General features: G+C 41.6%; 1 protein-coding gene across 2 annotated transcripts in view; it reads left to right on the top strand.

The window, feature by feature from the left end:
• The window catches only part of CRYZL1 (crystallin zeta like 1), a 951,914-nt gene that overhangs the window by 368,040 nt on the left and 556,190 nt on the right, over window positions 1-27,684 (top strand). The window lies entirely within an intron of this gene.

Genomic DNA, 27,684 nt, shown 5'->3' with positions numbered 1-27,684 from the left:
ACATTTTGCCTTTGGGACTGAGTAGTGGTATCCAGTTTCAGTGGCCCATTGTGATAAAACCACATATGTTGCTGTCAGATTTGTGGAGAAGTTTGATTTTTCTTAAGAGTTTGGTATAACAAGGAGGCACTATTCAAACTGGGCAAGTAGTGCTCCTTTACAATATCCATTATCCCTTTTGGAGAAAGGATATAAGGGATTTTCTTTGCCCTGAATAAGAGGCACATTATTTTAGATTTTATTGTTTATATGTGTAGTTGAAGGTTATTTGACTGATCCAGTCAAATTCTTAGGTACTTGAATACTGATGTGGCTTCATTTTATTTGTTGTTTTTGTACAGTATCCTCCACTTCTTGGGCAGATATACAGTATTTTACCTACTACCAAAAACTATGCCTTTTGTTTCTGTGGGATTGAGGATCAGTTTGTGCTGTATAAGCCATTGTTTGGGTAGACTTAGATCGTGTCCATTGTCACTGAATAGAAATATCTGTGTGTAATCCTAGATCCAGTTCTTTTATTTACAGCACATACTGATAACATAATCACTGAAATCCTCAGACAACTGAAACTCCCCTCCTTTCTCCAAAAGCCTGTTTAGCCATTGCCAAAAACATTTTATTAACTAAATTATAATATGGTCTCCCTTTCCTCATTCTACATTCTTCATGTAATACTCACATGATTCAAATGGCAGAGAACAAAATGTGCAGATTTATCCTTCTGGCATATCCCCTACTCCATCATTGCATGTTGCTAAGAAGTATTAATTGGCAGTGTGTTAGTAACAGGGCACGATTTCTCCTTAATACACTCTAATTTTCAAGGCCTTGAAACAAGGGTATTGCCTCTTGAAGCTCGATCTACTATTTAAAGATAACGTGTGACTTCAGTAGCACCATTTTGATTTAGGAATTGTAACTATTCAACCATTTTCTGCCTTTCATGCCTAAGATTAAAAAGTTAAGTAGGTGAAAGTGCTTTCCCAAGACTTGGGCCTGCAACCTGGAACCCCCTGTTTACGGAAAGCAAAAAACAAAAAACTGTTAAAAATGTTAGCCCTGAAACATCATCACCTTTCAGAGAATCTACCTGCAGCTTCTACTGTGACAATGGGTGATGCCTGCTATTATCAACTTTGTAAGTAAATGTTGATATTGTTTAGGAACTGCTCCTTATATCTGTATTTCTGCTTTGTACACCTGTAGATAACAATTTTTATATATGTGTGTGTGTGTGTCTCTATATATTGTATATTATAGCGATTATATATATATATATATATATATATATATATATATATATATATATATATATATATATATATATATATATATCTTCTTCTTTCGGCTTTTCCCGGTTAGGGGTCGCCACAGTGGATCACCTGTCCCCTCATGATTGGCAGTCGAGTTTTCAGTGTTGAGTTGCCAGCCCGGCACCCAACCTTCCATGGAAGGCACACACACGCACACGCACACACTCACACCTAGGGCCACTTTAGAGTGTTCAGTCCACCTACAGCATGTCTGTGGGAGGAAACCGGAGCACCCGGAGGAAACCCATGCGACCACAGGGAGGACATGCAGACTCAGCACACAAGGCAGCCCAGCCGAGAATCGAACCATAGAACCTCTTGCTGTGAGGCGACAATGCCAACCACTGCACCACATCCTAGCTATTTATATATATATATATATATATATATATATGTGTGTAACAATTTTATATATTTGATGTTGTCCACTTCATTTCATTAACTTGTGGGTTTCGGGTCAGATCTTCAGAAATGACCAGCAGCTTTCTTTCCAGCTCAAGCTTCTGGACACGAGCTCCTCCTTCCTACCCATAATGCCACGCTCCCCCAGAATACCTCCGATCTAGTTTGCTGCGCTTCAACTTAGCATCGAGTTCCATCACTCTTGAGCTTCTCCAAATTAGTCTGGGAGTAAATCTCTCTTTTTTTATTTTGTTTTAGGTTCTCCCTACCTAGTACTTGTTGTTTAATTCTTTCATTCTTGAGTGATAGCTTCTGCCTAATTCTTTACGTTTCTCTCAGTTAGGTTTCCTCTCTTCCCTTTTTACAAAAAAAAAAATTCTTCTTTCTTTTTGTTCTTTATTTTTTCCTTTACTATAGCTGATCAAAACCTTTAGGTTTTAAAAAGTGCACTTCTGTGGGTGGAAGATTCCTCTATCTGACGCCCACAGGGAGTATGTTTACTCCTTGGGGCTTAGCCATTTGGAAGCCCCTTGCAATATCTATAGGGCTTTCCATCCTGTGGTTCTGGCGGATAGGAAGAGCAAACTGGTGTTAAAAGGTTTGCTCGCTCTTTCCTCCACCTAGGGGATGTCTTCTATGTCGGGCTCAACCCCTTCCTAAAAAGCCTAGGGAGTCCAGTGAGTCCAGCAGACCTTCTCCCATGTGATCCTCCTCTGAACTGCTGAGAAAAAATGTGAAATATTCACTTGTCTCAAACCTCACATCACTAACAGCGAAATTCTTCCTCCTGGCTATTATATTTACCGTTCCGACAGATTCTCAAAAAAAGGGGATGGTGTAGCCATCCTCTACTCTGATGGCCTAAATCTCTCACCTGTCACCATCCCTATCCCTGACTTCCACCCAGCTGAATTTTGTTTGTCTTTTTGGCTTTTCCCAGTTAGGGGTCACCACAGCGGAACTCCGGTCCGCTAATGATTGGCAGTAGATTTTTATGGTGCTGAGTTGCCAGCCTGACGCCCAACCTTCTGCGAAGGCACACCCATTCATGCATGTCTTTCAGAGTCCACTCGATTGCAGGGAGGACATGCAGACTCCACACAGAAGGCACTGCAGCCGAGAATCGAACAGGAGAACCTCTTGCTGTGAGGCAACAATGCTACCGCTGTACCACCACGGCTTGCTGAACTAATCATCCTAAATTGCCACCTTAACCGACACAAGAACTTTGCTATCGCTTCCATATATATCCCCCCTGGAAATATCCCCACCCTCGAAAATATCCTATCCTGGTTTTCCCACAACATACACTATGAAACCCTCATCCTTGGAGATACCAGTATAGACTGGTCCAAACTTACAACTGACTCTTCACAATTTAGTGTACACCTACATGGATTCCATCAACTGATAACATCCCCCACCCGCCTCCATAAAACCTCATCTTCCAGCTCTACTATTGACTGGATTCTCACTAACTCCCCCAAAGTCTACTGTAACCCAACTACCCTACCAGACTACTTTAAGTGATAATCTCCCCACCTCCATTCTAAGACACTCCACCCAACCACCCAAACCACACCTTTACAGAGACTTTTGTGAACTCACTAACCTTAATATCACCCAATTCAGCTCCATACTGTCTAGTATTGACTGATCCATCCTTAGCCAGATCCCGCTTGGTGATGCATTGAGTAAATTTAATAGCATTTTCCTGAGCACCCTCAAGTCCCTTGCCCCCTCCAGGAGAATTAGAATCAAACCAAATTATGCTCCCTGGCTTTCTAAGGATACTAGATCCCTTATGCACAAAAGAGATAGTGCTTGGAAAGCCTAGGTTAAAACAAAAATAATTTTTCCCTGATCCCTCCTCAGGGGCAGTCCTCCAGGGACATTTTTGTCCATGCTTGGCCCTCCGGTCTTCTCTGTGTCTTTCCTTCTCTACTGTTAATTCCCAAGTTCCTACAGAAAGCTCTCGGGTCACGAAGCAAAATAATCCTCATTGCCCCTTTTTGGCCTTGACAAACCTGGTTCACCTTTCTTTGGTCTCGCTTGGTTTGCCCTCTGACGAGATTGGATCAGAGTCGAGATCTGCATTCTCATGCATCAGGGCATCCACACCCAGACATTCAGGGCCTGAAATTAACCATGTGGTTTCTCCACTTCTGATGATGGCAGGATTTTCCAGGCTGTCTTCTCCCATTTAAGAAATTTTGATTTCCTCTCGTAGGTCTTCAACAAGCAAAATTTACAAGAGTAAATGGGAAAAGATTTGCCTATTGAGCCGAACAGAAGCAGATAAATCCCTTTACAGCCTCAAAGGCAGTTGTACTAGATTTTTTGGCTTCCCTTTTCAAGGATGGCACTAGTTATGTCAAAGTTCAACTAGCTGCAATATCCAATTTTCACAGTGGGTTTTGATTCCTTATCCTTTGCATCTTCTAAAAAACTGTGTATTGCATGTCTTAGGGGCACTTTTCTATTCCAGCCTACAGTGAAAGGTCCTACTGCACTGTGGGATCTATCTATGATTTTGCAAGCTTTGGTCCATGCCCCCTTTGAACCCTCAGTGACAGTGGATTTGAAATTTCTCTTCTGGAAGACTGTTTTTAGTAGCTATTACATCTGCCAGAAGAGTGGCTGAACTTCAAGCTCGTTCGACAAAATTTCCATATTTGATTTTCCACAAGGACAGAGAGACCCTGCATATTAATCTTTCTTTTTTTTTACCCAAGGTGGCTAAGGAGGGCAATATTAATCAGTCCATCAATCTTACTGTCTTTTTTCCTGATTATCAAAACAAATGGGAGTGCACTCTGCATTTGCTCAATGTACATAGGCAGCTTTGTTTTTATATACATAGAACCAAGCCATTCCGGAAGTCTGATCTTTTTCAAACACAAAGAGAGGTAGAGCTGTTACCAAAGTTACACTAGCAAGATAGTCAAAAGATGCATTACCTTCATCTACTATTTCAAAGATATTCCTTTACCAGAATGAATAAAGGCCCATTCTACAAGGTCTATGGCTACGTCTCAGGCTTTTTGGTGTAGAGTCGCAATTGAAGACATTTGTGCTGCTGCTGCTATTTGGTCAAATCCCCACACCTTCATTATGCATTAGAAATTGGACATCATATCCAGAGTAAAAGTGCATTTAGTTCTGCTGTACTCTGGAGTATTCTTCCATGAGGCCACCCTGGATACTAGCAGCTGGTGACTCTGTCCCACAGGTTAATGAAATGAAGTGGACAACATCAGATTAAGAAGTTATGTTCTCACCATAATGTTCCATCTGTGTTGTCCATCTTCATTTCCATTAAACTTCCCACCCCCTCTTCCCCCTTCCCCTTATCTAAGTCTTTGGGAAGCCTGGTAGAATTTCAGAGGAATCTCTATTCCTTCAGTTGAGCTCCTGATGTTCCTTTTCGCAGATATGTATATACATATTTGATCTGTGTGTTTATTTAAGGGTATGATGTTTATTTGTGTTTTTTTTTTTTTGGTAAACTCGATCTGGGGTATTCTGGGGGAGTGGGGCATTATGGGTAGGGAGGATGAACTCAAATCAGGAAGCTCAAGCCTGAAAGAAATCAGCCAGTCGGTTCCAAGGATCGGACCCAAAAGCTAATGGAAATGAAGACTGACAACACAGATGGAGTGTTATGGTAAAAATATAATGTCTTTTTATACATGTGTATGTATAGTGTATATACATATATATATATATATATATATATATATATATATATATATATATATATATATATATATATATATATATAAAATCTATTTGTGTGTATATGTGTGTGTGTGTGTATATATATATATATATATATATATATATATATATATATATATATATATATATGTGTGTGTGTCTGTGTATATTTTTTCTAATTATATACGTAGTATTGCTGTACATAACAGTTACATATAGGAATTGTAACTATTCAGCCATAGAGGTTCATAGATAAGTACTAGGCTACCTGCCCTTGCAGGCCATTTTAAACCTAGCCTTTTTCCCTTTTGGTGGTCTAATTAGCTTATCCCATTTGGTTAGAGGCTGGCCTTAACCCATCCCATGGTCGATAATTATATATTACCCTTAATAAGGAGAAGTGGGATCATGCACGAGATAACTTGAGGGGACCTATGCATGGAATAATCATTTAGGAGTTGCTTCTGTCCATTAATAGTACATGGGGCAATCCTGGGTTAAGTTTTCTTTTTCCTATCCATAAATCCAAGTTGTGTTTGAATGTGGACAGGAATGTACTTTGTTTTACATGAATGGGGAGTATTTTCCAGAGCAGAGGTATCCTCTGCAAGATATACCTGTCCTTCTAAACTGTTCTGTTGATGTTGCTGAAGAGGTTTAGATTTGTGGACAGCATTTTTTTGATGCTATTTGACTTGCTGATGTGCAGTAAATCCATTACTTTTGGGTCTGAGGATGCCTTGTATGTCAGAACCTGATCACCTCTTAGGAGTCTACAAGAGACCGAGTATAGTGACAAGGCTTTGAGTTGGTCAATGTAGGACACATTGTTTAGGCTTTATATCCTTTTATAAGGTACCTCTGTGGTTTAATGGTTAAAATGTTAATGTTTTGTTTGTACTTGTGTAAATTGGTTTTGTTTACTGCTCTAGGAATCTGTCTCTTGACTGAAAAGTGTCAACAGGCCAGTTCATGTAAGTGATAGACAAGTAGCAAGCCATCAATCAGTAAATAAATAAATAAGATATGTTTTTTTTTTTTTTGGCATGAAAGTTATTGGCTCTGTAGATCACCATATCATTTGCATAAATGAGTACGGATGTTTATGGGTGAGCTGATGAGAGGTTATTGGTAAATAGTGCAAATGGTAATGGGAAGACTGATCTTTAAGTTGCATGCACCTTTGATGAAAAGGGGATTAGGGTAAGGCAGAGTTATCTTCCTAGACTTTGAGTGAATAGAAATCACACCGCTACTCCACAACTATTATAAATTTAAAATAAAATATTTATTAAAATTGCTTAAAAAGCTTTCTAAATGTTTGGTTAACCACCAAACAAAAAAGTTCTTCTTGATGAGACCCCTGTTGTTTTCAAAATACAGAAGTCGTATTGTTACAAGTTTGAAAAATGCAGCTTGTTGCAATTGAAATCCTTGAATGCGTATACCATGCCTAGATGTTTATAACCAAAAAGCAAATGCTCATATAAATGCAGATTCCAATTTAAAAACAAAATAAGTTTACAATTCCTGTTGTTCCAGATTCACTCATATAGCAAAACGCTGTATAAGGAGCACTGGCGTTCCTGTTTGCTATGCGCAAATGTAGAAGCTTATAAACATCACTCAAATTTCATCCAAAATAAGATTCTTAGGCTTTAAATACTCGGCACCAGAGTGTTAAGCAGCAAAATGTAACAGACTGAAACGCTAAGTTTCCTTTAAAGCAAAGCTTAGGTAAGCTTAAAGCACTCGGCAAACGAACAGTTCTTCAGTTAGAGTGCTAAGCACCAAATGTAGTACAACAACCAGTTTTCCTTTTAAACAAAACTTGCAGTTACTAGAGACACTTGACAATACAAGCAGTTCATGAACCAAGGTACTAGGCAGCAAACTGTGGTAGAGCAACAAGATATTCTATCGAGTACAAAGTACTGATAAGATGTCCCATAAACACACGATAAGCGCTTTCGGAAATTCCTTCATCAAATCATACTGAACAGGGACACCATTAATTAAACTTATACTGCAGTCTTGGCCAATAGAATTAAAATTGAGAGGCAGCACCTTCTTGAGAATTGGCTTCATCCACTTATTTTCATATGTTTGTGACACACCTACCATTCAACCAATGGTAGGTCTCCTTGCTTTTAGTATAGGTTTAAGCGGAATAATAGAATTAAGGCCAGGAGCTTGGTCTGCTCGTAGATTCACTATCCACTTAGTTTCACAGGTTTCTGTTTTATTAACAATGTCACCTCTTTTAATATCTTCAGGTATTTTTTCAATAACTTTAAAAAGAAAACCGTGGTTGGGAAACTTTGACACATGTACCGCCAAGGCATTGTGAGCGTCTCCCCTTCTGATATCTCCTATATGTCGTAAAATTCTCTTTCTAAAGTTCTGGTTGGTTTTTCAAACATAAAAAGAGGGACATTCATTGCAAGTAGCTAGGTAAACAACATTTTTGGTGACACATGTAGCCTTGCAATTAAAGATAAAATCTCTATTCATTCCTAGACAGCTAAATGTATTACTACTATCAATACATCTACAAGCAGAACAATTACCACATTGGAAAGTTCCTTTTCTTCCTACTATAGTGGATCTTTGAAAGCCATCTTTCATACATAGGAGACGTTTAATATTTTTCTTATTTTTATAACTATAGTGCGGTTGATCTCCCACTATAGAGCGTAGCTTGGAGTCTTGGGTAAGAATCTACCAGAATTTGTCAATAATTTCTCTGATCTGCCTATTGTCTGTGCTATAGGTGATACATAGCCTCATAGGAGGTAGATTGTGTTCCTTCTTCTCATGAGCTACAGTTCTCTGTGTGTTCCTCAAACAAGGTTGGTATGTATTCATTTCAGTATCTCTGAGTACCCTCGTGCTCGTAAACAATTTTGTCGTTTTGTAGACTACCTTTCTCTTCTCTGGAGAGGGAATGAAGTACAATTCTCATTGTTTCTGCAGTACTTGAATGGGACCACAACATTCTTGGAGTTTACCAGCCAAGTGTCACATGATTCAGTGAATTTCCTAGATGTGAATGTCATGTTTAGCCAAGAAAGAAAAATAGACACAACACTCTATAGGAAACCTACCTGGAGAAATCATTATCTCCATAAAAGTAGCATGCACCCAAGACATGTAACCAGTAATATTTTGAAGAATGAGATCACAAGAATTAATAAAAGATGCACGCAGGAGTCTGTGATTCAGCAAGAGGTGACTCAACTACAAAATTGTTTACGAGCATGAGGGTAGAATGAGATAGTATGCCAGATATGAGAATCATGTGCAGTCACAGGATGCTGGGCAGAAACATTAGTGATACATCCCCCATGCATCTCAGATCAGCTAGCGATTGGTGGAATGCTAGCCCTTCCTAATTCATTACTCCCCCCCCCCCCATAGACCAGAAGGAGCCCTAATTGCAACGTGTGCAGTCTATTACATCAAGTGCTTCAGGGAAATGTGCCACCCCATAAAAGGCACACAGTCTTTTGTTTAAAAAAAATTATTAAATTATCATGTATGACATAGGCAGTCAGTATATCCTCCCTGTGGTCACATGGGTTTCCCCCCACATCCCAAAGGCATGCTGTAGGTGGATTGGGCACTCTCAACTGGCCCTAGATGTAATTGTGTGCGTGTGTGTGCCTTCTGTGGAAGGTTGGGCTCCGGGCTGGCAACTTGGACCGTTGTTCCTCTGTGGCAACCCCTAACTTGGATAAGCCAAAAGGAGATGATGATGATCATGTATGACATGGGCAATTTTACATTTATATAAATAAAAGTAAGCGATATAGACCAATTTCAGTTGCAAACATTTGTATTACAAACCATGCTGACACAACTGTATCTACAAACATTATATATCACTTATAATGGATCCAGTCATTGTCAGTCAAACATTACATAGCTAATTTAAAGTCTGCTGTCTTTTAAACCTTAATGTCCTTCAAGGATGCATCTGCAGTCCTAACAAATGGGTTTTCCTGGCCTCAGGCAGCCCTTCGGTCGGCCGGATTCCAAAGTCTGGGTCTGGCCTCGGCTGATGTCGCACTTCACCCGACGTCATAGCTGCAGTTCAGCGTGTATAAAGGCATCAGCCGACGCCATTTTCCCCAGTCTTTCTTGCCGCGTGGCGCCCAAAGCAGAAGCTGTTCGCAAGTGCCGGTCGGTCAGAACCAGAGATTGCTACTACCGAAGACTTCTAAAAAGCTAAGTACTCCATTGGGGACTCTTTCTTGCCTCAGCCGATGTCAGAAAAAGTGAATAACTGTTTAACTTGTGGGAAACAAATACCTCATAAAGATTTCCACTCTTACTGCCTACCTTGTTTAGGCCCAGACCACGACGTAGCAGCTTGTCTAGCCTGTGCTTCCTTCAACCGACGAACACTTAGACGTTGGTCGGAGTTTGCAGAGGAGTTTTTCGGCTCCGCTTTTGCTTATATCATGCCGTCGGAGACTCCGACTTCACATTTAGCTAAAAAGCGTAAGGAAAAGGACAGACATCTGTGTCCACGGTTTCGGCCGAAACCGCGGCTAAGCCAACCGCGAGTGTCTCGGTTTCGGCCGAAGCCGAGTCCGCGGTTCTTCCTTCAGCCGAAAGCATGCCTCCTTCTACCGAGGCCTCTTCCAGCATGGCTGAATCTGCTACTGAAAATCCACCTGCTCTTACAGTTTCTCAGGATTTATCAGATACTATCCCCTTAGATGTATCTACTCCTGCACGTGGAGCTGCTAGGCCCCCTGCATCCATGTCAATTAAGGCTTTTGCCAGGGCTAAAGCAGCTAAATCTTCAAAGGCCGTGCCTGCTAAAGCCCCCTCTCACAGGCCTAGCTCTAGTACTCAAATGCTTAGTCTAGCAGAGGATCTCATTTCTTTGATCAGGGGAACCCAGTCTCACCCTGACAGGGCCTCTCACCCACCTCCAGAGAAGAGGCTTAGAGCAGAGCCCCCTGAGCCAATTTCTTCAGATTATTCCTCTGATGATTCAGAAAATACAAATCCTCCAGAGGGCCCTTATTCTCCATATGAGGACTCTGATGCAGAGGATTCCATACCTTCTGCCTCTCCTCCTGAGGAATTTTCTTTTGGGGAAACCTTGCATGCTATCAGGGAACAATTTCAATGGCAGGGCCAGGATTTTTCAGACTCTAGGAAAAGGCTTAGGACCTTTTTGCATTTACCACAGCATAGGCCTTTAGCTATTCCTCCAGTGCTTACAGTTATGGATGATGCATTTAATGATGCTTGTACTGCCCCTGACTCACTGCCTCCGGCCCCTGCTAAGCCCGACAGATACTACAGGGTTCCGGACACACATTATCATTTGTATAAGGCTCCTATTGCAGATCCTGAAACTATTTCACAGGGCCCCAAAGCTGTAACAGCTGCCTCTGCCAAAACCCTCCCTCTGAAAGAGAATCTAGGGCATTGGATAGATGGGTTAAATAAGTTTATACTTCTGCTACTCTTTCGGCTAGGGCCTTAAACTGTCAATTCCACATGATTCAGTATCAGGAATTTCTGTTAGATCAGCTCACTAAAAAACTGTCCTCGCCTGAACCTTTAGACTGTAAGTCCCTTCAGGATTTGGTGCATAACACTCAGCAGGTCAGTAATCATTCCTTAAAATGCGGCTATGATGCACTGGAGGCTTCCTTTAGATCAGCTATGACTGGTACAGTGATCAGAAGGCATGCATGGTTAAAAGAGCAATCCTTACCAGACCATGTAAAGTCAAAGCTTCTAGATGCTCCCATGGAAAAGCACAGTTTGTTTGGTTGCCCTGCACAGCAAGTGTTGAAGAAGGTGGAAGAAAAAGCTAAATCTGTCCAGACAGTCAAGGATTTCTTACAGGTCCAGCCTCCGAGGTTTAGTAGGAACTGGCCTTCCAAGAATTGGTCCTTTCCAGACACCACCAGAGCACAGAGAAGCAGAAATAGACGCCCTACAGGCAGAGGTCAATCCAGAGGTGCCTACAGGGGACGTCAGTGGCAGCCTAACAGCCAGAGAACTACTGCCACAGATCCAGCCACTACCACTTCTACAGGACAATCACAGTGACTTGGCTCTGAAACCGCCTACCAGGGAACAACTGGCAGCACCCTTAGGCAGAAAATTAGCCTTATTTTCAGTAAATTGGCATTACATTACAGGAGACAAATGGATTTTACAGACAATAGACAAGGGCTACAGGTTTCACTTCCATACTCTTCCAAGGAAGAGAGGAATGCCAAACCTACCTCCAAACCAAAGGACAAACGCTCTACAGCAAATAGACCACTTACTACGGATGAGAGCTATAGAAAAGGTACCGGCTATGGAACAAGGACAAGGATTTTATTCAAGGCTTTTCCTAGTACCAAGAAAGGAAAACCAATGGAGACCTATCCTCGACCTGTCCGCTCTAAACACATATCTCATTGTTCCAAAATTCAAAATGCTGACCCTACAGCAACTTCTTCCCATGCTGGGCAAGGAGTCTTGGCTGGTGACTCTGGATCTCAAGGTGGCATACCTGCACGTCCCCATACGACCAAATTGCAGAAGATACCTCAGATTTCTTGCAGGATCAGAGCATTATCAATTCTCAGCATTGCCTTTTGGCTTATCTACTGCGCCCAGAGTATTCACGAAATGCCTGGCATCAGTAATTGCTCATTGCAGGCTTCAGGGAATTCAAATTTATCCATACCTGGACGACTGCCTGTTACAAGCGGACAGCAAAGACAAATTAACAAAAGATTTGAAAAAAGGTTATTCACCTGCTGCAAGCCCTGGGATAAACAGTCAACACAAAAAAGTCAAGGCTGATACCATCCCAAAGGATAACCTTCCTGGGTGCAGAACTGGACACATCAAACCAGATGGCATTCCTCACAGCAGAAAAACAGAAGCAGCTACCACTCTATTTCATGGCATTAACAACGCAGAACCAGCTTACAGCAAGGAAAATCCTGCAAGCCCTGGGTTACATGGCATCCTGCATAATAATAATTCCACATGCCAGACTACATATGAGGAAGTTGCAATGGTACTTGAGGAATTTATGGTCTCAGCACAAGCACAGCCTAGAAACCCAAATTCCAATAATTCCATGCCTGAAGCAAGAATTCCAGTGGTGGGCCCAGGCCTGTCAATTGAACAAAGGACTGCCCTTCCACAGGCCTCACCCAAGCCAGACTATCACCACGGACGCCTCGGACCTCGGTTGGGGGGCACACATGGTGGACAAGTGCATACAAGGCTTATGGACTCGAGACCAGATGAACCTACACATAAATCAAAAAGAGATGCTGGCAGTAAAACAGGCAATTCAGACATTCAGACCATTTCTTCAACAGGGTCATTTGCTGATAAGGACGGACAACACCACGGTTATGTGGTATATCAACAAACAGGGAGGCACACATTCATATCCTCTATGCCGGATGGCAATGGACCTCTGGAATGTGGCCCTGAGCCTCAACATTCAGCTCCAAGCCATATTCGTGCCAGGAAAAGAAAATATACTAGCAGACATCTTAAGCAGAACCACCACGGATGCCCACGAATGGATGCTGCATCCAGACATCTTCAAAACCATCACAAGGAAATGGGGACTGCCAGAAATAGACCTGTTCGCCTCCCCACACAACCACCAATTGAAAAAATTCTGCACAAGGACATACCACCCACTTGCTTGGAAGGTGGACTCCCTATCCTTCAGTTGGGAAAACCTGACAGCATATGCATTCCCACCTCTTCCTTTGATGCACAAAGTGCTACTGAAGATCAAAGAAGATCATCCGAGGATCATCTTGATAGCTCCAGATTGGCCGAGGCAACATTGGTACCGCTACTGAGGAGTATGTCCGGGAACACGCATGGCCTCTACCCTACTACCTCTACTGCTAACACAGAACAACTTCAAAATCCTGCATCCAAACTTGAAAACACTGCAGCTAGCTGCTTGGAACATTACATAAGGAAAAATAACCCAGATTTATCTCAAAGGGTTAAAGACATTATCTTGGAGGCTCGCAGACCCTCAACAAGGAAAACTTATTCAGCAAAATGGAAAAGATATCTCATTTGGAGTGCAACAAAAGGAGTAGATGCATCATTGGCAAACATAGCTAACATCCTGGAATACTTAGCAGAGCTTTTCCACAATGGTCTGTCTTACTCCTCCTTTAAGATTCATGCATCAGCAATTTCAGCAGAATACAACATGGATCCTCCAGTCTTTTCTCAACCTCTACTCAGGCAGTTTCTCAGAGGAATTAAAAATGTAAAGCCACCAAGGAAACCACCATTGCCTACATGGGACTTGAACTTTGTGTTAGAAAAGTTGACACTCCCCCCTTTTGAACCAGCAGCAACAGCAGAATTACAGTACTTATCTTGGAAGACTGCATTCCTGCTTGCAATCACTTCAGCTAGAAGGGTTTCTGAATTACAGGCATTAATGGCAGTACAGCCCTTCCTTATCTTCAAACAAAAAACCAGATAAAAATCACGAAAAATGAGAACCAACAATAATCGGATGAGGAAAGAAACAGCTAATACCAGTAGCAAGTGGCAAAATATATTCACCAACTATGACCCAAGGATCTTTTCGTGACACTTGTGATGAGCAATCCCCCGGGGCAGAGGGGGTAACTTATCTGGAAGATGCCCCTTTTGGGGTAGAGGGGATTCGCGTAATCAGGGTGCTCGAGATTCCTTCTCTGGCAGACCCTTCCAGCACTCCTGAACAGTGGACCAATTGCTTTCCTCTGGAAGCAGTCGGGGGTCGATTTTCCCTGCACCTAACAGCCTGGCAACTCATAACGGATGCATGGGTGCAGAGGATAATATCCAGAGGCTATCATATCCCTTTCGACCTCACTCACAGACATGTGAAATGAATCCCCGATGTCCCACCCAATCAGAAGGAGGTCGCAGCCTTAGAAATCGAAACGCTGCTAAGAAAGAGTCATCCAAACAGTCCCACCAGACCAAAGAGGATCCAGCTTTTACTCAAAGTTCTTTTTAGTGCCAAAAAAGACCGGGGACTGGAGACCAATCCTGGATCTCTGTTTACTAAACAAATTCATCAAACCTCAAAAATTCCGGATGGTCACGGTACAGTCCATTGTCCCCTTTCTGGTGAAGGACAACTGGATGTGCTCTATAGACCTCCAGGATGCATATTACCACATAAAGATGGATAAATGCTCCTGGAGTTTTCTCCGCTTCCAGTTGGGAGCCAGTCATTATCGGTTCAGGGTACTGCTCTTTGCTCTCTCAACAGCCCCCAGAGTATTCACCAAATGCATGGCAGTCGTAGTAGCTCATCTCAGACTACAAGAATTCCAGGTGTTTCCATATCTAGACGATTGGCTCCTTACTGCCATGACCAGGAATCTTCTCATTTTCAGTCTCTCTTACACTCGAGGCCTTGCTCTTTGCCTAGGTATCACAATCAACATGGACAAATCACACGTCTCCAGCAAGGGCAATGGAATTCATTGGAGCAATCTTCGACACAATGTCCTGTCAAGCTTCCCTCCCTCCTCACAGGTTTTCAAAAATAAAAAAACAGATTCAGGTCTTCCTCCCACAGACATTTGTACCAGCACATCTTGTACTACAACTAATGGGTTGTATGGCAGCAACCATTACCTTGGTACCACTGGCAAGGTTGCACATGAGACTATTGCAGTGGCTCCTGTTATCACAATGGTCGATTTTAACTCACTCACTCGACCACATGTTACGCCTTACAAATCCTTGCAAGAAACAAATTCTTTGGTGGATGAAGCCAGAATAAAATCTTTGGTATTGACCGTTCTGTCTTCCCCAGCCCAGGGCCACTGTGAGCACAGACGTTTCCCTGTTGGGGGGGGGGGGCATTTCCAGGGAAAGACAGTCCAAGGCACCTGGTCCCCCATGGAGGCCAATTTGCATATAAATGTCCTGGAATTGAGGGCAGTTCTCTTAGCATTGCAAGCATTCAACACATCCCTTCCTTCCTGGACCATTGCAATTCAATCGGACAACATGTCAATCGTCTGGTACATCAACAAACAAAGCACAAAAAAAGTTCCAAAATCACAAACTAAGAAATACTTGCTGCTGGAAGCCAAGCAGTCCAAAACCAAGCTGTCGAAACTTCAAGTGTTGCTCAAGAAGTACAATACAATCCAGTAAAAGTGTAAAACACAGGTTTAATCTAAGAAATGCAGTACAATCCAATATGCGTATAGCACTTTTGTTTTAAACCCTTTAAAACTTCATCAGTGTATCTGATCTGTTTTACACTTTTACTGGATTGTATTGCATGTCTTGAGCAACACTTGAAGTTGGTTTTGGACTGTTTGGCTTCCAGCAGCAAGTACATCAACAAGCAAGGTGGAACCAGGTCTTACCCCCTGTGTCAGGAAGCCATGATCACCCAAAGACTCCCTATGCTGTGGAACAAAATCCTGGTACATGTGAGGCAGAGCACCTCGCTGGCCTTGTTCAAGAGAAATCTTGACCAATGGATGGGAGATCGCAGATATGCCCCAGGGATTACCTCAGTGTCACTGCTCGACAGAGGCACAGCAAAATAATGGGTATAGTTCCCCATACTAAAGGGGTGGCGTAAGCCACAAAACGATGGGCTAGGCTTGTAAATGCCCTCGGGCAGATAGCCTAGTATGAACCTATGAACCTATGAAAATTTGGCATTGGGCGATGGCTTCCAACCACTTTTTCATAGCAACGCACATTCCCGGGAGTTCCAATCTTATTCTGGACAATATGAGCAGGAACATTTTGTTGCCTCACGAGTGGTCCCTCAATTCTATAGTAGCTGATCAGATCTTTCACCGTTGAGATAGGCCTTGCTGCGATCTGTTTGCTTTTCCCCTAAACAACAAATGCAGAAGCTATTTTGCCCTGATCCCCCATCCGGGGGAGTCACCGAGGGATGCTCTGATGCATGATTGGCCCCCGGGTATACTGTATGCCTTTCCCCCATTTCCCCTCATCCCCTGGATCCTGGATCAATCCCAAGGTCTGCTGTCTCATTCTTAGGGACTGATTCACCCCAATCTCCACAGTCTGAAGCTCACAGCTTGGTTTCTTCACTTCTGATGATTACCAGGCTCCCTTATATTTTATCTCCTGTTCACGAGATTCTTCTGGCTTTGCACAAACCTTCCACCAGAAAAATGTATTCTAGTAAGTGGACTAGGTTCTCCAGATGGGCCAGAGAACATAACATAGATCCCTTTTCCATGCCTATTCAGAAGATCCTACAATTCCTGACTACCCTAGTGCATGCAGGAGCTTTAGCATAGACAATTTCAGTGCATTTAGCAGCTATTGCAAATTTTCACAATGGAATTCACAATTCATCTGTTATGTCACACCGACTGTGCAAAACCTTCATGAAAGGAATATTACATATTAAACCTCCAGTCAAGCCTCCTATATTGCCGTGGGACTTGACTTTGGTGCTTCAGTCATTAACAAGTCCTCCCTTCGAGCCTTCTAATTCTTGTGATATAAAATGTTTATCTTGGAAAACTCTACTTCTAGTAGCCCTTACCTCAGCGAGAAGAGTATCTGAGTTGCAGTCCTTGAGTGTCAAGAGACCTTACTTGATTTTTCATAGGGAAAGTGTCCCTAGGTACTGACCCCTCCTTTTTGCCCAAGGTCATTTCTGGGTTTTCCATTAATCAATCTATTGCTCTACCAGTTTTCTTTCCTTACCATTCAAACAGAGGGGAATACCTTCTGCATACCCTCATTGTTCATAGGCAACTTCATTTCTACTTTGACAAAACTAAATCTTTCAGAAAAATGGATCAATTGTTTGTGGCCTTTGCAGGACCCAGATTGGATAAGCCTGTTTCCAAAATGACTATTGTCTTGGCTCAGAAATGCCATTACTTTCATCTGCCATCAGAACAAAGTGTCCTTGCTCCCAAAATAAAGGCTCACTCTACTAGATTGATGGCTACTTCAGTGGCTTTTCATTCCAGACCCTCTATGGATGGTATCTGCGCAGCAGCCACTCATTACAAATTGGATTTGGCCTCCAGGGGACGAGCATCTTTTGGTTCTATGGTGCTCAGGAATGTCCTTCCTTAAGGCCACCCAGGACTCAAGTAGCTGAGGACTCTGTCCTAACAGTAAGGAATTTATAAAGATTTACAACATCAGATAAAGAAGTTATGTCTTACCATAACATACCATCTATGTTGTAGATCTTCATTCATTACTTCCCGTCCTCCTTCTCCCTGCCCGGACTCCTGGTGGACCTTAGGATTTCCTTATTAGTTAAGGTATCTGCTCAGACAGAGCCTCCTACTATCACTATTATTACTTCTATACTATAATGGTGGGCAAACTCTATCTGAAGAGACTATGAGAGGGGCATTGTAGCTATGTCTTGGCTGAGAGTTTTTGGCTGGCGCAAGCTTGGTAACCGTTATATCTGTTCCCAGGATGGAACCAAAGTCCTAACAGTAATGAATGAATGAAGAGCTGCAAAAGAGATGGAACATTATGGTAAGACGTAACTTCTTTTTCCTTAGTTACACCAATTTGCTCAACTAGCATCTTTTACAGAGCAGTCTGCAGAGAATCTTTAAAGTCTGCCAACTCATTACACACTCATTCACATGTTCATTTCTTTCCAAGTGTGACTCCTGTAGCATAGCTATTTGCACTCTACATTTTTTAATATAGTTCACTACTCTTTCTTTTTTGTATTCAGCTGTGAGGCTATTGACATTTAAAGATGATACAGAAAGCATCATTGTCTTAAAAAGTTATTTTCACCTTATCTGTAACAGCTTTTTTGTTAAATGTCTAGTTCCAGCTTTTGGTACATGCATACACTGTTTGGTAGTTCATTTATAGGTTCATAGGTTCATAAGTAGATACTGGGCTATCTGCCTGAAGGCCTATATTAGCCTAGCCACATTGTGTGGTATTCACCTCCCCTTTGGTTAGTTCCCTAGGCCCTTGGTCTAGCAGCTAGTACACTTGGCTCCTATCTAGTAGAGCTGTTGGTATGATCCCTGGTGTGAGCTTTCTGTTACCCATCCACTCGTCAGGGTTCCTCTTGAAGAGTGATAGTGAGGGGCTCTGTCTTATGTAGATCGGGACCTTGTTCCATAGCAAGGGAAGTCTTTGCGAAGGGAATCTATCCCTCCAGCATGTTCTGTTCATTGTTGTGCTGAGGTTTATATCCCTAGAGCGTGTAGCTCGAGTGGATTTGGTTTTGCTAAGATGGAGCATGTTCAACAGTTCTGGGTTGGACATGGCTCTGTATGTTAGACAGAGATTGCCTCTGAGAAGGCGGTATGCAACAGAGAAAAGCCTTAGTTTTTTTCAATCGTGTTGCATAGGGCAACTGTTTGAGACCAGTAATCCTCTTAGTGAGGTACCTCTGTTTTCTCTCCAGGTGCTGGAGATGTGCCTAGCCAGGTACATTCCAATTGGTGCATTGTACTCAATAATGGGTCTGATGAGGGAAGAGTAGAGGGGCACCACTACATCCTTAGATCTTGATGCGAACCCTTTCATGATCAGATGGGTCACATAGAAGGATTTTCTAACCACCTTGGCAACATGGCTATCAAAGGAAAGCTGACTATCTACTTGGGTCCCTAGGTCCCTTATTACTACTTCAGATTTCAGGGGGTTACCTCGTATGTGGTAGTTCACCAGGTACTCTGTTTTTTCCAAAGGGGATTACTACGCATTTTTTAGCATTTAGCTGGAGACCATGGCTTTGACACCATGCATCAGTCTCGTTAAGGCTCTTCTGGAGGATATCCATGTCAGCCGGAGGCTCCATTATAGCACCCACTTTGCAGTCATCCGCAAACTTTGTCAGCCACAGCCCATCAGTGCTTGCCTGTACTTCTGAGAAGTATATACCAAACAGGAGGGGGCCCCAGGACAGAGCCCTGAGGCACACCACTCGTTACTGGTCTGGATTCGGACATAGATCCCGCTACTCTTACTTTGTGGGATCTGTCCGAGAGCCAGTTTGCGATCCATCTTGTGACATAAGGGTTTATGCCCAGGTTGGTGAGTTTATCAATAATACCCAAATGGGGGAATGGTGTCAAATGCTTTAGCAAGGTCAAGGTAAGCCGTGTGTACCTCTTTTCTCTTATCTATAGCCTGAGTAACTGTCTCAAAGAAGTCCACCAGGTTCAGGAGACATGCTCTGCCCTTGATGAAGCCGAACTGTGTGGGGTCAAGTGTTTGGAGGTTCCCAATCTCTCCATTTATGAGTTCCATAATGATTCGCTCCATTGCCTTACAGATCAGACTGGTGGCTTATTGGTTGGTAGTTCCCAGGGTCGGTTGTAGGCCCACCCTTGTGCAGTGGAACCACTGTTGCTGTACGCCATTCTGTGGGCATATATCCTGTTGAGAGGCTGAGACTGAACAGGGTATTCAGATGCGGGGTTAATTCATTTTGGAGCTCACGTATGACACAGCTCGGGACACCATCTGGTCCCATGGAAGCAGTGTTTTTAGCTTTAGATAGAGCCTTATTAACCAACGTATCAGTAATAATTGGAGTTGCATAATCCCCTGGAATAGTAATAGGCCCTGAAGGTAGTGAGGGGGGGAATTTGCACTGAACCTGTCAGCCAAGATGTTGGCAATGTCAGTGGGGTCAGTGTATTTTGTTCCATTTTGTACTAGCTCAGAACAGACCTGAGCTTTGTCATTTAGGTTTTTGATGTAACCATAGAAGGCCTTATGGTTATCCTTGGCAACTTTCTTTTCAAAATTGGCTTTAGTTAACTTGATGAGGGCCCTCAGTTTCTTACTAAAGCTGATCAGGGAAGATTTTTCTACTTGAGATTTGGCCTTTTTTTGTATAAGTCTCCTCCTTTTATTGTATAGTTTGCTTAAGGCCGGGGTCCACCAGACTGGTTTCTTCTTGCTTGAGGAAGGAGTCTTGGTTTTATTTAGGATAGCACGGTCCATGCAATCCTGAAGATGTATATAAAGTGCCTTGGTGTAGGATTCTGCATCCTGGATATCATTATCCTTCTGCAGGGGGATAGTGAAGCTTTCCACTTCTGACGCAAGTAGTTTGAAGTTTGCTTTGGAAAGTTTTTTACAATGGTTTCTCTGACTGGGGGAGGTGGAGGGGTGAGGATGTCTAGGGTTATCAGTTTGTGGTCTGATCTGACCAGAGAGGGAGTGATAACGGGTGTGGTACAATGGGTGCCCATATTTGTGATGACTAAATCCAATATGTTGTCCCCTCTAGTGGGAGAACATACCAAGTGTTTGAGGGCATTTGAATTTATAAATTCTATGAACCGCTGGGCATAGGAGTTAGAACTTTGGTAGTTCGCCCTGTCTATACCAGGGTAGTTGAAATCACCCAAAATTATGGTGTTGGGTAGGACTTTTAGATTTTCCAATGCCTCAAGGAATGCTGAGTGAGCATCTTGGGACATGGTGGGCAATCTATAACAGGCTACGACTTGAAATGTGGTTTTGCCTGCTGATAGTTGCACATGGATGATCTCTGGGGCATCATGCTGTGCCACTAACCTGGAGATGTGGGTATCCTTGATGAATATGGATACACCTCCGCCCTTTGTACTACGATCCGGTAACTGAGTCCGGAAGGTATGATATGAATTGTAACCTGGTAGTGCTGGGGTGCTCTCTGGAGTCTTGAACCAGGTTTCCGTCACTGCACAAACATCGATTTTCTCCATACTGAGGAGTGCCTCCAGTGTGTGCATTTTGAGGTTGAGACTTCTGGCATTGAGTAGCATTACCCTTAGTTTTTGGTTACCTGTGCTGGTTACGGTGGTTGGTTTGCCCTTTGAGCCTTGCCTAAAAAAGGCAGTATGGGGACGGCAAGAGCCTTGGCCAGTATTCGAAAGCCTAGGGGTGACAGGTGCAAACCATCTCTGGTGAAACAACGAGGCTTGTCTTTCATGTCATCCCAGGCAGACAGACACTGGATCCCCTTAGAATGACACCAGAAGCTTAGCCAATTGTTGAAATTGATCATTTTGTCTTTGTATTGTGGCATCATTCTAGGTGAAGGTAGTATGCTACTCAAGGTCAGGGTCATACCAGCTTGGGCTACATGATCAGAGAGCTCCTCAATGTCTATTTTCATGTAGTCCAGGGAGGTACATCTTAGATCATTCAAACCAACATGTACAATGTCAGCGTCATACTTGTACTTGTTCTGGAGTGACCTAAGTGCCTGTGTTATGTGGCGGATCCTAGCACCCGACAGGCAGCTGACTGTAACCTTCTCCTTGTTCATCCTGGTGAGTGGAACATCTGTGTGCCTTACTATAGAGTCTCCTATTGTGTTGGGTATGGTGTTTTGCCTTAGGGGCTGTCGTGAGGCACACTGCTGAGGTGAATTATGTGTTTTCTGGCTTGTGTTTGGAGGTGCAGGTTGCTTGCTTGTCTGCTTTGGAGGGCACTGTTTCTTTTTCAGATTTGTACCTAGTGCCTCCGAATATGTTTTTATGTATTTATGTATTTATGTTTTTATGTATTTATGTGTATGTTTTGCCAGTGCTTGTTTTGTAGATCCATGTGTGACTGGTGGTGTGATGCTAGTGTGTCTCTTCTCCTCTTGACTGTTTGTTACAGTCATGGGTTGAGAGCGCTTAGCCTCCAGTCTGGCTGTGTATTTGCATCTCTCACAAGTGTTTGTGTCTAGAGGTAAGAGGAGAGGGTTGTATTTCTTCCTTAGCATGAAGTTTATCAAAAAATGTTGTCCCTCCAGTGAAAAATATTTTGAAGATAGCTGGTTGCAGCAGTTTGAATTTCATGTCTGCTTCTTGACATTCCCTGAATAATGGAATAAATTTACTCCTCTTCTGCCTGGTGTACAATGAGTAGTCAGTCATTCTCCACAAACATTCTGCTGTCTCACACTTCTAGTACTTTGTCCTTCTGCCACAGTTTTGTCAGAATCAACTCCTTCTGCTGGTAAGATTGTATCTTTACTATTAAAGGTCTAGGTTGCTTTCTTATAGCCATTGTTGGAGCATACACACAATGTGCCCTTTCAACTCCTGCTGTGGAATACCAGTCCAGTTGCTTATCTGTGCTTTCATAAAATTAATATAGTCTGTTCCTTCTGGCTTCTCTGGTACAGCAGAAAATCTCAGGGTTTCCCTACGTATTATATCGTCTAATTCTATTAATTTTTGAACTCTCTTCTTGTACAGTCTCTCATTCAGACAGTCTTTTCTTCATTTCAGCCATTGAGTTTTGCATTTTCATCACCTCATCTGAATATCTTTTTAAAGCTTCTTCCATTTTTTTGTAGCCTTTTATTGTTTTAGTTGATGTATTTCATCAGTGTATCATTTATTTTAATCAGGTTGGTGTAGTTTCCTTATACTTTTCTCTAGGTTACTGGAAGTCATGTCTGAAGCTTGCACTGCGTTTTTTGCTGAACAGCTGTAACACTTTTCCCACTTAGTGTTTTTTTGTCGCCTTTTGTAGTTGAGTTTCCTTCAGGTCCTCTGTATTTCTTTTTGCTGGCATTGAAGCAGTGCACTTAATAGCCAGTTACTGAAATTTACCCAGAAATTTAGGTTGACTGGCTTTCTTAGCTAAGTTTCTGTTTTCACACTAGAAGAGCTAAAAGTAAGCTGTTACTCAATATGCATCCATCTTGGTAGTCTGCTGCAGTAACCTTAAGGCAGATGCCTGTGAGATACCCAGAGTGTCTCCTGTTTGTATCTGAAAGGTCCATGTGGCAAGTATAGTGAAGACTGTACATACCTTAGGATCCACAGGAATAAAAAGTCCACCCATTCCTTCAGTACCCCTACAGGGGTCATCCATACTCACCAAGGCCCTTATAATGTCCTTGTCCACTCTGAACCTAATCAAGTTTCAACTGATCATCAAAGTTGCAGTTTATTATCCTTTGCCTATACATCCACCTTCCTGATGGCGAGCACTACTGGGTGCAATCAATCTTGGCTCGGGCAAGACAAGCATCTACACCTGGAAATAGTAAGGCTTAGCTGTAAGTGGCAGCATTTTCAGATAGTAAAGTAGATAGGATTAGTAAGACTCCACTTTGTATAATATATCTGCAGACAGTGAAGAAGATCAGGCAAATTCCACTATGAATCACAAATAGGCAAGATAATGTTTCATTAGTTACACTATTTTACATCATTTCTCATTTGCATTTCATTATTATTTCATTTGCTTAGGTTTATTTGTGGCCATTGTGCATTAGCATATGCGTTCTCTAGCTGCACTCATTGGCAGGCAGCACGTAAAGCTTTAATATGTCTACACATGAATACCACCCTATAAATAACTACATGAAAGTAAAATATTTGCAGCCATATGGGCCTTACATTGTGCTGAATGTCTGAATTAAAAAAAGTCATAGTAAAGTTTTAGTAAACTGAGGAAACCGTATTGCTTTTGTGTAGTCATTGGGCAGTTTGTATGTGCATTGAAATAAGTAGTTTAAAAACAGAGAGACAAAATGACAATCTATTTATTATTGTAGCTGTATGCTGTCTGTAATTAGCTTATGCAGCTTATGGGACTGCAGTGCCCTAATATGGGTTCTGATGCCATGTAGGAAATTGGGGGGGGGGGTAGCATTCTACTCCAGCCATAAATTGTTTTGGAAACTGGCCCTTAGAGTTTAAGAAAAGTTGGACAAATGTTTTCAAGCATTTTGTGGTTGGGGCTGGGTGGGTTATGCAATACGCAGTAAAAGACATTTTTAATCAATGCATGACTCACATTCATTTCTCTGTGTCTCCAGTACTAGTTTAATCCGTCATTCTCGTAAGATATGATTACAAAAAAGGTTATAGAAAGAGGTAACCCTTGTTTCAGGGAGTCAGGTGGTTATTGTCATTTCTTTCTTTTTCGCATCAAAAAACATTGTAGACTTATTCTAAATCTCTTCTATTTCAGCTTGAGCTCGAGTTAAGAAAGGCTTTCCTTCAGCCTCTTATTCCTTTTTTTTTCCACAATTGTGTAGCATGGTAACTTTGATGCCTTTTGGTATGTGTCAGTCTTTCCTTTTCACATGAAGTTCCACAAATTTCTAATGGCAGTAATGCCTTTCAATTTGTAGTTCCCCTTTTCAGCTTTTTACTAGGTACTTGGGCCCTGGCCATTGCTGCTCTCTGGTTATAAGGTGTTAACTAGTCTTGTGTGGAAGTTTCTTTGGTGCCTGGTTATCAGGTATTAACATATAGTCTTCTGTAGAAGTTTATTTGGAGGCAGTTTTGCTTTTGCACTTGCATGGACTTTCTCTTACTTTTTACTGATTTATGTGTTTTTTCTGCTTAGTATTCTACATTTTTGTGTCTACTTTCACATGCAGAGTAGCAATATGTTTTTTATACAAGAAATATATGTATTAAATTATCTTATGATATAGACAATCATACATTTATATAAATAAAAATAAACCATATTGACGTAGTTTTATTTGCAAGCATAAAACATCACAAACCATACAGACGTAAATTTAGTTGCAAACATTACATATCACTTATAATCTACCCAATCATTGTCAGTCAGACATCACATAGCTCATTCAAATCATGCCTTTTTTTAAACCTCATTCCTCCCCTGTATGTATTGTTCCAACAATTCCCATTTTTCCAGTGCAATTTGCTTCTACCCTTTTCTAAAGATCCCAATTCCAGTATTATCTCCTTTACTATATTTCACTACTTCTAGTACAGTTGGTTTAGACTTTGATTTCCTTTTCTAGTAATTGCTTTTTTGGTGGCCATTATAATTGTCTAGGCCATTCCAACTCAATATCTTAGCTCAGAAAAATCATTTCCCTATATACAACAGTTTTTTCACCCAATATGAATGATATAGTAGTCTGCAGGGAATCTTTAAAGTCTGCCAACTCATTACACTCCCAGAAAATGTTCCCGGTTACCTCTTTCTTCCCCATCACACCTCCAACATTTTGGTCTATCTGAGGAAAAATTCCCTGGGGTCTACTTTTGATATGAAAATACCTATGTAAACATTTCCAAGCAAAAATCCTAAATCTTCTAGATTCTGATGCATATTCAGGAGACCTACATATGCCCCCTATTGTTTCTTTGCGAATTGCTTATCCAGTCTCTCTTCCAATCCTTTCTAACCTTCTCTGATCGATTCTTATATGCTCTGCTAATTATTCCTTTTTTAACAGCAGCTTCTATTCTAGATTATACTAAAAACTCTGCCAGTGCTGGTCTTTCATTTAGGACCCCACTATTTCTTTCTGTTTGCTTATACTCTGATATAAATCCTTGATAGGGAAGGCAATCTCTAACCTGCAGTCCAAATAAATTATTGGCGTCTTCCTATTCTGTTATCTTTCCCTCTGTAGTTATTTGCTCCTAATACCTTGGTTCCTTTGCCAGTTTTCTCCAATAAATTCCAACCCCCTCTTGCCTTATTGTCTGTATCCCTAATTGCAGTCATCCCTCTTGGCAGAATCTCCTTTCTCCATTCCCGTGTTGACTTAGTTCTTAAAATACTTTCTGCTACTTTATGAATATAATATTCTGTATAATTATTATCCTTAAAGATCTGCATCCAAAATCTCAGTCTCTCCTTGTTTCTTGAGCTTCCCCCATTTCATCATCATCCCTTTCCACTTTGAATTATAGGTTTCTGCTTGTGCTATGTATAGGAGCCTTAACTGTCTAGCTCTGGAATACCCCTGCAAATCAAGTTATCCCAATCAATCTTATTATATTGGAAGAATCAGCTTATTCCACTTGACTCTTGCTGTCTTCCTCTCCCAGATAAAATCCTTCAGCTCTTTATTAATTGCTATCCACAACTTTTCCTCTGGTTGATAAAAATATGCCTGATCTGTGTTTAAGACTAAAGGAACTAAAAACATTTTAACTGCATGTATCTTCCTATCCGTATCCATGTAACAGAGCTTCCAAGTTCTCAATTTTTGTATCATCTTTTGTTTAGTCTCTTCCCACATATCCTTGGCTGCCACATCAGAAATAAAGTTTAATCCATACTCCTAAGTACTTCATTTTATTATGTCCCTATAAGTATGGATATTGCTGAACCAATTTGTGTGTGGGCACATAATTTACTCCTATTGCCTTTGTTTTAGCTTGATTAATATTGTATCATGAAAAGATTTGAAACTGTCTCAAAATGTTCCTTAACACTGAAATGTCCTTTTCTGGTTTTATCAGGTATAAAATATCACCTGCAAATAGAGCCAACTTTTCTTGACTACCATACCAATTATATCCTTAAATTGCTGTGTCCTTTATTTTCTTTGCCAATGGTTCTAAATGTAATGCAAATAACAAAGGGGAAAGAGGATACTCCTGCCTGGTTCCTCTGCTCAAGCAGAAATTATCAGAGAGGAACCCATCCACTTTCATTTTCATTTCTGATCCCTCATGTATCCTAATAAGCTTATAATTTTATCAGGGAATGCAAATGCATAAAGTCCCAGCTTACTCTTGTCAAATGCTTTCCCTGCATCAAGACCCACCAACACTGTGGTATTTTCTTACATTCTGCTTCCCTCTGGATCATCAGTCTTCTGTTAATGTTGTCAGATGTTTGCTTCCCCTCCACAAAATCACATTGATCCATATCTATCACTTTTGACATCACTTTTGCCATTCTTATAGCCATTATAGACATAAACACTTTATAATACTAATTTAATATTGAAATGAGCCTGTTTTGAAGCTGGATCTGATGGGTCTTTACCGTCTTTAGGTATTACAGCTATCACCGCATTCTTCCAGGATGTTGGTACCTCTCCTTCTCTTAGAATATTGTTAAACAAAACCTTCCAGATTTTTCAGTTTTCCCTCCTAGCTTCCACAGAAATGCCATCTATTCCTGGGGTCTTTCCTGTGGAATGGTTATTCATCACCATTTTTATCTCATTTCCTCCTATCCTAACGGTTAGTAATTGAGCCTAATCTGCCTCTAACCATGACATATTTAATCTTCTATAAACATTTCCATTTGTACCATTTCTTGATTTCCGTATTTCTCTGCTTTATACAGACTTTCATAGAATTTCCAAAATATTTCTAATACTTCTACAGGATCCCTTATCTTGTTTGTCCCTAAGCTTGGTGATGGCCTTTTCTGCTTCCTGTTGCCTTCATCATTCTGCTAAAAGTTCTTGTCCTCTAGAATTATTATAAGAAAACAGTTGTTTAACAGCAATCTT

The sequence above is a fragment of the Protopterus annectens genome, chromosome 5.part1 (assembly GCF_019279795.1).
Source record: "Protopterus annectens isolate FY-2018-M chromosome 5.part1, PAN1.0, whole genome shotgun sequence".
In the NCBI taxonomy this organism is placed as follows: Eukaryota; Metazoa; Chordata; order Ceratodontiformes; family Protopteridae; genus Protopterus; species Protopterus annectens.
Note: the sequence above shows the minus strand (reverse complement) of the source record. Positions and strands in the feature narration are given on the sequence as shown.